The 13,143-nt window shown below is 37.8% G+C and overlaps 1 protein-coding gene across 2 annotated transcripts in view; it reads right to left on the reverse strand.

Moving 5' to 3' along the window:
• Positions 1 to 13,143, reverse strand: part of LDLRAD4 (low density lipoprotein receptor class A domain containing 4) — a 280,035-nt gene that overhangs the window by 226,135 nt on the left and 40,757 nt on the right. The window lies entirely within an intron of this gene.

The raw sequence follows: 13,143 nt of genomic DNA on the forward strand, positions 1-13,143 counted from the left end.
ATGTCCAGATTTTGGAAAGAAAACAGAAATTATCATTATGGAGGAGAGACAAGCTGGATGCAGTAGTCTGACACACACCTTCAATAAACAGTAGAGAAGAGGAGACTAGAACATCCCAAGTTATCACAGCCTATCTGAAAATATTATAGAGCCATTGCTTTATAAGCAAATAAACTGCATTTCCAAGGACAGAACAAAAACTACACAAACTTTATCAGAAGTTATTAAATGACAACACAACACAGTGAGTTAGTTAAGCTTCATGACATCATGAATCTTCAATATTTTGTCCCTACCGCTTTTCCTCTCCCCAGAACCAAGCTGAGAAATGTGTGGATATGAATGAATAGTTCATGTTTTCATATCTGTTACCTGAGGACCAAATATTCAAGAGAGCCTGCAATTTGCTGGGACAACTGCAGGAAATGGTTTTTTTCAGCCACGCATATTCAAACCACTACTTGCTTTATAAACATTGATAGAAGTGTTGATGCTTCTAAGACCTTTGCACAAAAAATTACAAGCTGACAGCAGTAGCAAAAGGTCTAGCCAGATATATGGCTATACAGAGGTATGGCTGGTATTAGAAACATGGGTGTGAATTCGATTTTTCAAGACGATCCTTTGTGAAAAGCCAATTTCAGTTTTGCAATCCAGCAGGGAACATCGGACCTCATACCAAATGCAGGGGATAAGATCTGCAATACAGCTAAACAACATTTGTCTTCTGTAATCATGATGCCTTGTGCTTTTAAGATTTACACTAATTAAACCAGAAAAGGTCACACAACTGAAAATGTTCACAATTTGGGCAAGACTTAATAACAAAATCTTTCCTATCACTAATCTTTTATACACAATAACTGTCACTTTGACAAAGTGTCTCTGTCAGCTTCCTTGTGATTATACACAAGAAGCTTCAGCCTTTATCCACTAGAAGAGTTCATGAGCTTTTTCTTGCAAACCTCAGTGAGACAGCCACAAAAGAGCGGAAGAGGAAGCAAAACCCAGCACTCCTCAGGATTACTCTGTCATCTGTTCAGGAAACAATTTCTTTGTGGATTAAGAACTTCAGATTTAACTTAAGGATTTCAGTACTGAAATTCCGGAATAAAAACATGTCTATATTTACACATATAGGAAAAAGAGGAGACAGAAAAAAACACCTTAGTTCTAATCCCAATCTTTGAAGATTATCTGCAGTTCTTAAGCCTCTCTTTCCTCATGGGTTATCTGATAACATTGTTGTTCTTCCAATTTTGGAAACCTTAAGACCCATTACAAAGGGTCTATTCCATCCTCATCCTATATAGCACCTCAAAAAAAATGGGACCAGAAAGCATTAATTAAGTCTTCAGACTCTGACAACAGCCAGTGAAACTGCCCTTCAAATGCTTCCACATTTATAGATAATTGATGAGAAATTGATCTGTCTTTATTTTAGTTAGGAATTTGAAAAGATGTTGAGGTTGTTTTGAAGTGTTTCCTGAATCTGAATAATCCTCCAGGCATAACCTAGAAAGCTGCTCCCTCTTTGAATCTCTTCTTCTCCAACTTTTCTTATTAGGTAGAAAACCTTTTCCCCCAACAGCCTGCTTTCTCTCAGGTATTTATTGGGTGATTTGAAAGAAATAAAAGGATGAGGAGAAAAAGGTTCCTACCCTTCACATCACAGTGACTGCACAGGATCAGGAGGAAAGCTCGCACTGCAGCACAATTCCATCAAACCTTTGGGCCTTTCAAAGGCTGCAGTAATGCCTTCCTATTGGAGGAGGTGAAAATAAAAATCACACAATCTAACCAGTCTGAGAACAATGGGCTTAAGAGTAAATGTTCATTCAGCAAAGATGCTGACAGATCAGGTGAAAATAAAATGCTTTCAGAACCTTTCACAATCTATTTCTGGATCAAGTTCTCAGCTTCATATGCCACTTAGAACTACACCTTAATGTAGCTACCTCTTCAAACAGCATTCAATATAGCAGACACAAAGACAAACTACAGAAAGTATCCAAAAAAACCCCACAGCTACATATGACCCCAAGTACATGTGTTGTTGCCATTCAGCCCAGACCCAGGAAGTTTTTCCCATGGAAACAAACTTTAACTTAAACAACTCTTACCTGCTGCACAATATAAAAAGGAAACCCTCACAATCTAGCACCTTGTGTAAGGAAATCATATCCAAAAGTGAAGTAACTAAGAGACATACATCAGTATATACCAGAAATCTCCAATAAACTCACTTCCAAGACAGCCATGCCATAGCTCTCTTTCAATAAAACCCAACAATCAGACTACAGCTACATTCATTTCCCTTCTCATATGCAGGCTTTCAGGATATATTCCTCTTTTGTCCCAATCCTCATCTTTTCCTTTTTCCATTAGGACACTACAGATTGCAAAGGCTAAGAGGAAGCATGCCTGAGCCAAAAGAATTTTCAGTCTAAAGAAAACTGGTACAAAATGAACTTCAGAAGTGCAAGTTAAGAGGAAGCTGGTCAAATTCAGTCTTCAGAAAATAGAGCATAAGCTTTTCTGTGGGAAAGCTTCTCCATAGTAACTAAAACTGCAATCTGAGCATTGACTCCCTGTCAAAAATACTCTCAACATAAAAACAAAGTACAAAGGCCTCTCAAAAGAAGAGATTTCAATGACCCAAAAAAGAGGACAAGACGAGGATCCTCTAAGCATATACAATTTCTCTGCTGCTGATCTATTTTACTAGTAAGGAAATATAAGGACAAAAATATAACAAAATATTAAACAGCTATTTAACATGTACAAGGTAACATTATTATGGCAATTAGTAAATTGGTCATAGTGTTTCTCCAGCAAGACGTAGGATCAATGCAGCTGACTCTCAGCATTACAATTAAGGATGGAAGAACTGCTCATCCCTTAAAACTGCTAAGCTTTAAAAATTGGTCTGTATTTTTTCATGCTGAGTCTCTGCCTTGTCTTAATCTTTTAAAGTATTTTAACTTCAGTCAGAACAACTCAGTTGTTTCACGAAGGAAGAAAGAAAAATATCTTGTTTAGTCTGTGTTAAAAAGACAGACTTTATAAGAAAAGTTTCAAAGACTGGTGTTTCCTAGAAGGGGTCTAGGGTAGTTTGGGATAAAGAAAATACCTTCTGTGACCCTCAGGATAATTTCTAAACACATCTCACACACCTTTCCAAAGATACAGATTGCTCATATTCTTTAAAACACAGCTGAGTTCCCAAAAGGTCTGATCTGACCAAACATTCCTTCTTTCCCACACCACAAGGAAGAACCACTAACGAAACACAGACCACCACAGAGGGCAAAGCAGTCCAAGGAAGCAGTCATTGTCACAACTATGGCTGTCTCCCGTAAGCATCAGGACAAGGTATCATTAGAACTTAAATTTTTGCAAATATACATAGTAAGGAATCTGCTTTTAAAGAAGATGAGAATGTTCCTAACACTGGAGACCAAAATTCTAGTTGAACAATATTTCAAAGATTTATGTGTGCAAACAGTTTCAGGCACTAAAGCATTGTACCCTGATATCAAGAGTGATCACATTTGCAGCTTTTCTTAGGATTCACAGCATAAAAGAAACACCACACATGTGCCAGTCACCAGGCCACCACAGGAATAAGAGGCACAGCCACTACCAACAACCTGGCACATCCTACAGAACACTGCACAGTAACAAGGACAGTAGGGAGAGTAAGCTTACTGCACCTCCAGCTTGCCTTTGCCTCCCTTCTGTAGGGAGCCGATGAGCATGAAAAAACATGTTACTGTCATTTTCCCTACCATAAAAACCATAGTAAAAAGCATAGTCAATGATAGGGACAGAGGGACTATGGCCAAGAACACTCCATTAAGTTGGCACTCTGAAAGTCTCGTGGTTTCCTTTTGCTTAATACTTTGTACATTACAGAAAGTTTCCTTAATAACATACAGCTCAGATTCCCCCATTTCCAACGGCTTATTAAATTAGCACAGGTAAATATGAACATTTTCCTATGGAATAAAAGACAAATATTCAGAACCGCAAGTGAAAATAAAATAACATCTGACCCAGTACTTAAAATACAAGGTATAATAATCTTGATTAATTGATATCACTGAAAAATAAATTAGATGCTCATAAATTAGGTATCTCCTGAACAATCAGGAATTTTCATCCAAAACATTGGGGGATAATGTGGAGAGAAATTCTTGCCATTTATTATGAAATTGAAAACAAGCAAAAAAAAAAAAACCAAACCCCCCACACCACAGGCCACTGTATTTTTCCCAAGATCATTAAATACAATCTTGAAACAAGTACTCAGCCTTCAAAGAATTTCTCTACCCTAGCTGAAACCAGGACAGAAACTTTCCTATTTTTTCTTGAAGTAATTTTTGCAATTGATTTCATTTGAAAACTTCCTAATTGAAAACATTAGTGGAGCCAAGATGAAAATGTGATGCAGCATAAAATCATGCAAAATCAATTAAATTGCATGTAATTGTCACACACCCATTTTTGAACAATAATCTTCCCCATATCAAGAAACTACAAAATAAAATCTTGATGAATTTTCCGTCAAAAATCCATGATCTTTTCCCGCTCTGTACAATTTGTAATAAATTATCCTCAGCTTCAAAATAGTTCATTCTTGTGAGACTGGTTTCAGTTTCAGGATTGCAACTGTGTGGTAACTGCTTCTCTTTCTGTTGTTTTCCATTTCTAAACGTAGGCTTTAATCCCCTCGATCTTGCTGGTAGAGCAGTCGCCTCACACACACAGTCTCTCTTTGAAGCCTTCCAACAGTGCCAAGAAAGAAGCAGGCTATGGCAGCAGGCTCTGTATTCTCTGGTTATGCAACAGATTAGATCATTATCAACAAAACTGGATGCCTCCAGCAGAGAACAGAAATGGGGAATTTGAGAGCAAGGTTTTCTTTACTTTTTGAATTAAGGATGGTCAGTTTGAAAGGAGGAAAAAGTTACCTGCAATTAAGAGCTGGTCATATCAGAGAAGATTACACGTCAGTGAAAAGCTCCATAATAAATATTATTGTCACATTTATCATTCAGTTCTGTTCCTTCCTTGGCACAAAAGTTTTCCCATTTGTTGTGTAATGTGAAAGAAATATTTGGCTCAAACTAACACCAATAATTTAAGAAGTCTGATTGAGTCACATGGATTTCATTCCCCAAAGATGAATGACCATGTGCCAACAGGACGCAGGAGAAGAGTCTGGATTCTCACGTACCTGCCGAGAGAATCTGTGCTTCTTACCTACAGTATATTCATTTGCCCACAGACTGTGCATGTGAATATCCTACACATCTGTCACATTTCTGTCTTCTCTAGTTGCTCCAATAACCTTTAAGTAATCAATTAAAGATATTTCAGTTCAGAATTCCACTCCACTTAAAGGATAAAGTACCTACTGATTGCGCACAGAGTGAAGGTAGGGATTTTCAGTCTTCATAAACAGCAGAAAAATACATACTTTAATTTCTTAAGGAAATGCCTTGCATAGCTTCATCTTACAGATAATTTGGGGAAGGAGTGCTACACTGCATGAAACAAATCCCTCAAGTCAAGTTCTGACAATGAATGTATAGTGAGGAAGAGAGATTAGAGAATATCGAACAGATTAAACAATTTACTGTCTGTATGTAAGAATTCAGACACTGAAGCTAACAAATGCATGCAAATAAAACCAAAAGGCTTTGAGAATCCTAACTAAAAGCTTTTATAGCTTCTACAGAAGACATTAAGACTATTTAGATATTGGTTACAGGAAAAAAGTAAGTACAAAGCAGTTTAATATAGAAAAAAAACTATATAGTTGTTCTTAATAAGAGAGAATATTCTTATTGTGTTTCAATGTGTTAAGTCTCGATTACTATAAACTTGTAAACTTAGAAAGCACTACAGAGGGTCAGTTTTGCTTTTCAAATTCCCACAAGATTAGCACTGAAAGTATTGTGCGTCTGGTTATATTACAAGATGAATGTAACACCAAAAATAACATTACCAATAAAAGAAGGATTATTAAGAATGGCAGAAGTTACATGAAGAGTGAAATCTGCATACTATCATGAGATCATCAGTAGCTTAAAGAAAATCTAAAAATCAAAAGCTCTGTATTTTGGGCTTTATTTGCAGGAGATACTTTCTAGACATGAGATTACTTTTTTTTTTAATATATCTTATACATCTGGAAAATATCAGGTCAAAGAAATTATGAGCATAATAATGAGCTTTTAGTACTCACTTGTTATTGTCCTTGTTTGATATTAACACTGAAGAATCAGAAAGCTGTGTCCCCCTGTCTCTCTTAAGCAATCATATAATACTTTCTTGTATGACAGGCCTCTTTAGAAGCACAGACCTAAATAAAATCAGGTGTTTAGCTGGACTGTCTTCAGCTCTATATTTATCCCACAGTCAATAATAATTAAAAACTACATATGAAAAAAAAAAAACTGGCATTCCCCCCAAATCATGCCTGAAGAAAAATCACTGATGAGTCAAGCTCGTCTGTAAGTGGGACACAAAGTATGATTCATAAGTCATTGCTTCGGGTTTAATTCTTGAGAGAGAAAAAGCTCCATCAATAATATAAGACAGAAACTCAAACTCTCATTACAAAAGCATAACATTAAATTCCCTGCGTCTCTTCATTCTGAGTATTTCTGTTGTGTGTGCTCACCACAAGGGTTTGAAGCCACAACCAGTAACCTTCAGCAGCTCCTGCAGGCAGTGAAATCTTGCAGAGGACAGTGAGTGTGTCGGGATGCATTCCTGAGTTGTCTTCTACACAAGCTCTGTGTCCACCACTGGGGCAAAGGGAACAGGACCTTTCTGACTGAAACCACAACAGAAGACTAACTGGGGTTCAACTTGGTCATTGCCAGCATCAAATTTATCAAAGCAGATGAGATTCAATAAAGCTGCTTAATTTGCCCCTTTTTTTCTTGAAATGTAATATTTAGATAAACTGCACTACAACACTATAAAAAGACGAGTCCAATGAGATGATGGTAGAGGAACCAAGAGGAGCAAGAAGGATCACCACTACTCCTTTCAGTCAACAGATCAGATACTAAGCACTATGTCAAAAATGACCTCTGGGCCACAGCTTTTGTAGCAAATTGGGTTTTCAAGGGCATTCCCCCTCCTCTGCACTGCATATTTATCTCATGTCTCCCTTTCCAGCCCACATCCAAAAACAGTGGCTTTGTGCAGTAATTCCATTTTAGGCCCAAAGGACATTTACGACAAGAATATTTTTAATACTTAAAGTATAGTAGAAAAAACACCTATGAAATAGTAGATAAAACCTATAAAGAAACAAAAAATAAAGACCAGGGAACCTTTTTCATTAAGGAGGTAATAAAATAGTAAAAAGATCTAAAAAAACCCTCTTTCAAAACCCTGTATGACTTTGCTCTTCACTCATATACTTCATGCTGACCACTGAAGGAAATATAAAGGAATATTCATTTTCCCACAGGTTCATTGCAGTCCAAATGACAGCTCTGACACTGGAAACAGACTGGCAAAATACTTCATTTATCTTTAACCTCAGCTATGAAAAATGTGAGAAATAAAAAAAAAAAAATTAAAAAGCCATGCTGCCATTGGACATTTCACAATTTAATCATACATCATACCTGTACTGCAGAAAACATGCAACAAGACTAAACTTCTAAAATGTAGCTGGATTTAAATGTATGCTGCTTCCCCTATACTGTCAGCTAGCAGGCCTTTAAAGGAAGATTATCAAAGGCACTCCAGTCACTGTGATGTGAAGACAGAATAAGTGAGCATGACCTTGAGTTCTCCCTTCGTATTTCATGGCGTTTTTTCTTTAGTATTTTTACATCATCCAACCAGTAAGTACTAGCATGGACACTACTGAATACACATGCTTTTGAATAGGATGATGAAAACTACTTGAATGAATGTCTTTTGGCTTATGTGCTCATTTACATTCCCCTCAGGAATAATATCTTAGCAATGTCACTGCTATGAACAAGTAGGTGACATATCAATAACTACCACTTATTAATAAATACTTCACTCATTCCATGAGGTTAATCTTTATATGCACCCACGAGGCAGGAAATTATAGTCAGTATTTCCCATGGGGAAGCTAAAGTCATGTTATAGACTGTCCTAGTCCATGCAGTGATTCAGGTGTCAAAGCTGTAGGTAACAAACTGTCAGAGACCTTGCCTCCTAATCCTCCTTTCTAATCACTGAATTTTGCCCATCTGATGAAGGAAACTATAAGAATCATGCTGTCTCATCATAACCGAAATGTAAAATTGAGATTTATTAAAAGCTGTTAGAAGCTTAAAGATAAACTTGCCATTAAAAGGGGAAACAATAAAACCCCCATGATTTATCAGCTGGTCTCTCCTTCGTCTTCCAAGGACGTATGTGTGATAACTGCTACATAGTTACTGCTCCCTCAGATTAATGCAGTATTTGGAATAAATGCCTTTTATAAGGAACTTGAGAATGTTGTATCTGTCTAAATTTATTTATTGACTTCTCTTTACCTGGCTCCTAGTCCTCAGATGCTCCATGGAATGTGAACAGAACACTTATGATATGAGATACTACTACTGTTGCCAAGAAAACCAGGAGAAATACTGAGTTTTAAAAAAAAAAAAAAAAAAAGAGAAATGTTTTGCTGCACAACACAAATTCACTGCTCGTTTCCCTAGTTTGTTTCTAATAAAATTAATAAAGCAATGAGTAGGTAGGCACTCCACTACTTCTACAAGAGTGGAGTGATTGCCTTCAGAAAGGGGAAGTTGCAAGAGCATTATGAAAGATTCTACCCACATGTTAAATCCTTATTTCCAGCACAGCTGTCTTAGCTCAGTAAATGTTCTTAAGCTCACCAGGACACTGACTTGGAGAACTCCCTGTAAAACTCATAGGAACTGTATGAACAAATCCCTTAACGAGCCTTCAGATCTCTACCCATGAGTGAAAAGAAAAATTAGGTTGCAAATCTTGCAAGATTTCAAGGAATCTGGAATCTCACTCGTCCAAAACCCCCCACAACATCTACCTTTAATGTGTGCAGCAATGCATTTCTGTTATCCCCCAGAATCCAGGAGGTAAGAATGTGAGAAATAGTGAAGTTCTAATGAATTTTTAAAAATTGGTTAAGAGCTCAGCATGGAGATCTGAATGGGTTCAGGGGGTTGTGAAGATTTCTTCCATCTCAATTGTCAACTGCTCACTCATGTTGAACGTACTGATGAGGAAATCCTCAGAGCATGCAGCAGCAGCCCGCTGCAGGGACATCATTAGGAATGTTCCAAAAAAACCTGTGGTGCCTGAAGAGTTCTTTCCTTTCCACAAGTACCTTAAGATAAAAGGAAATTAATGTGACAGGTTCTGATAAGCACAGACAATGCGACCTTTCTGTATTACCTCACCCAAGAACACCCATTTGCTCATTTCTCAGCTGACTGAAGACCAGCTTCTTCTAGTACAGCTGTTCCCTCCTACAGGGAACACTCACTTCCACTGTTGCTCTAACAGTTAGAAGACAACACTAATCACTGCAAGTACTACAGGCCTATATACCACAGCACAAACACACCAAACACTGCTCATTTCTACCACGAATTTCCAGCTTAAAGGGGAGTAGACAGATCAATCTTCACAAAGTCTTGAACACAGCTTTCACAGTATATTCTTCCATGAGAGCTGGGCCAATACAAAAGTTATTAAAAGCAAAGGGAAGGGGCTGGATTAGCAATGGAATCATATAAGTTATGAAAACATACAAGCAAATGTCAGTCTTGAAACAAAATACTAATTTAACTGTCCTCCATGTAGGCAAAAAAGCAACAAGTAACACATTCCTTGAGGAAAAACACTCCTTGCAAGCCTGAAAGCAAGACTAAACTGAAAATACAAGATTAAGCACTTCACCTTGTTTTGTGGGGAGTTTCAGTGACCACAACAGGAATATTCCTGTGTGCTTTATGCAAGGGTGTTTACAGGACAAGTCTGAATTGCTGAGCCATTATTTTACTTGTGGCTCAGGAATCATTCCAAAGCAAACATGGGAGAGAATACAGCAACACATATTTTCAAAATTAATCAAATGCATAATAAAGTTTAAGCAATGAAATTTTGAATTTCATTGAAGTCACCGAAGTTCAACTCTAGCCCTTCAGCTGATCACCAAGATTTACTACTGCCTCTCTACTGGTCAGTCCTGCCAGACAGGTAACCTCAAAGTCACTATCACACAGCTCAAGAGCTAAATGCTTCTTCCAAAAGTAAATTATTTCCAGAACGAAAACAAAATTCAGTATATTGCTGATAGTACAAATAAGCAAACAATACAGGAAGTCCCTGCTTTTCTGTTCTAAATACATTTTTCCACAAAGGGATACGTTTGCTCATATGTGAGAAAGGAGTATGAAAGTAGAGGTCCCTTATCTCTATTTCCACTGGGTACTACATGGTGGTAGCCAATCCAGTGTATACAACAAAATGGGATCCAACAAATCTTATCTCCTGAAGTGAATGTTCTGGAATCTCACATTCATTCCCTTATCTCAGGATTCAAAATTATTTTTATTTTCTAAGCAAAAAATTATTCTATGCTTATGAGTGCGCACAACACTTTTTAAAGACTGTGTCTCCTCATCTTTTAAATTCTTGCTTAAAAACTACCTCTTAAAATTTTCCATAGTACTTCTTGCTATGTAGATAAAAAATTTCTCGTGTCAATGTAAATAGGGCATTTTTTATATTACCTTCCCCCAAAAATCAGCCAGTCACAAAAAACTATATAATATTTACAAGATGCATGTATTCATGATGCTTTATCTTCTCTTCATTTATGAGAAATTCTAAAATTTGAGCCATCCACTATAAGAAAAGAAACAACCTCCAACAACAAGAATTTAATCCACCCAAAATCCTCCTCAAGGGTCTCTGGAGAACCAGAACAACCCAGTGTTTCATGGCACAGACTCCAAACCACTGAAGCAAGCACAAGCTAGATCGGAAGAGTTAAATAAAGCAGCTAAAATTCAGCAGCATCGCAGGCTATTCCAGACTACAGTTACTATAACCTACACTGGGTGTCCTCTGCATAAGCACCAGTGTGACTTTGTGGACTGCTGAGACTCAGTCTGTTGCAACTGGCATAAGTTGCCACAGGCGAGCAATCACAAGAAACTGACCTTGGCAAAAGCACATTTTACACTTCACTGCTGTTCAACTGTGTTATACTAAAGAGAGAGCAAGTGAGCACAAGCAGAAGGGGGAGGGAGAGAGAACAAAGGGGGATAGACAGCATAAAAGTGAACGTAGCCGTTTTCAGCTTTACCTGCTTTTAAGATTTTAAGAGAGGTACATCACGCCTCCAATGCACATCACAACCTACACACAGTTATATCAATCCTGCATGGTATCATTTTTAAACCATCAGGGTCTGAGGAGATTTTTTGGGGGGGAGGAGAAAGAAAGGAGACTAAGTACTAAATTAGAAATTAGTACCTAAAAAAAAATTCTCCCAACAAAAAGGGAGAGGAAGTATAGAAGAAAATTACAACTTTGCATTTTCCTACCACTGGATTAATGCATAAATGAGGATTTTTAAATTGTTCTTTCCTCCTGTTTGGCTACACCTGTTGAGAGTACATTTCTGAATCAGCTGCAGCTAATAAGCCTAAAGTATTCCATGAGGTCTGCAGCAAGGTATCTTAGTCTTAATTTTTAATGTTTCAGCTCAACCTTAACTTCAGCTCTCAACAACCTGGCAGCAATTTGCAGGAGCTAGTATGGTAAAATCCCCACTGCTGCACATACAGTTGTGTCTGCTGCTTTTCTCAACCATCTTTGGTCTCTGACGGTTTGAATCAGTTATTTCCTGTCAAATAATTTTCTTAGTTTCTGCATTACTTTTCTTTGGTATTGATTACTGTATCTCCAAAGAAACAGGACCTGGCAGACCAAGATGGCACAGGATCCCGTCATTAGTGCTAACCCACATCCTTCCCAAATTTTACAGCCAGTTTAACACAAGGATCTAACCTTGAGGGTATGCTGGGTTTCCAGGACATTCACTGGTTGAAGCAAAACATGCAGAAGCTTTGTACGAGTTCCAAAATACCAAATCACTCTCCACTTGGGAAGTGTACAAAGTATGCAAGTCTAGACAAAATAAAACAAGACCACATGCATTTTGTATCTGCTTCCTTACCACTCTTAGGTCAGTGACCTAAGGACTAGATGCCGCTTCTCTTCCAGATCTTGAAGTCTGCTTTTCTCCTGTGTAGACAGTTTCTCTATTCCTTATCTGGTTCCACAAATAACTCAAAACCCTGCTACAAAAGCCAGCCTTTTTTCCTCTCAAACATGCAAACCCTTCACACCTCTCTCTTCACAAAGTCTCCATTCCTCTGTTAAAACTCCTCGTTCTCCATCTCAGTCCTCTAAATGTCATTTACGCAGAAGTGGCTTTTATTTTGGACACAGCCATGGTGTTACCTTGAACCATTCCCATCTGACAGAGTCTTGTCATGGTATAATGACCTCCCCTGTCACTGGCCAGGGAGATACAAGACTCAGCCCTGACAGCAGATGGCTGATTCACACACACTGACGCGCAGCGACTCAACAATGATATGATCACACTTAGCCTATAAATTATGAAAACAGCAATTCTATGAAGCGTGACCTAAAATTTCAAGGGACTGAAGTATTTCCAAGTCTGAACTTCAGATCTGGGTAAAAAAGGTGTCAGCTATGGATATGCAAAATTTTAATCATCTCATTGGATTGTAGCTCTCTCTCTCAGAAATATATGGTGTTTGTAAGGCCCACAGGCCTGCTTCCTGTCACTGAGGCAGGACTCTGTCACAGAGGGCTGGATGGGCCACAAAAATACTCACTGCTTCTGTGAAGTGTGTGAGAAACTCTTGTAGGGTCAAGACATAGAGTAAATTGATGTCTGTCATATTTTTCTGACTGTGTGCTTGGGCATAAAATAGACTTATTAAAATTTTTATTTATTTAGTCCTATAGTAATTGGTAATAGTAGATAAAAAAGATAAAATGGAAAGAGCACACTAGTTCTGCAACAACTACTGTGGGCCTTCAGGCTCG

Source organism: Corvus hawaiiensis, chromosome 30, assembly GCF_020740725.1.
Source record: "Corvus hawaiiensis isolate bCorHaw1 chromosome 30, bCorHaw1.pri.cur, whole genome shotgun sequence".
Taxonomy (NCBI): Eukaryota; Metazoa; Chordata; class Aves; order Passeriformes; family Corvidae; genus Corvus; species Corvus hawaiiensis.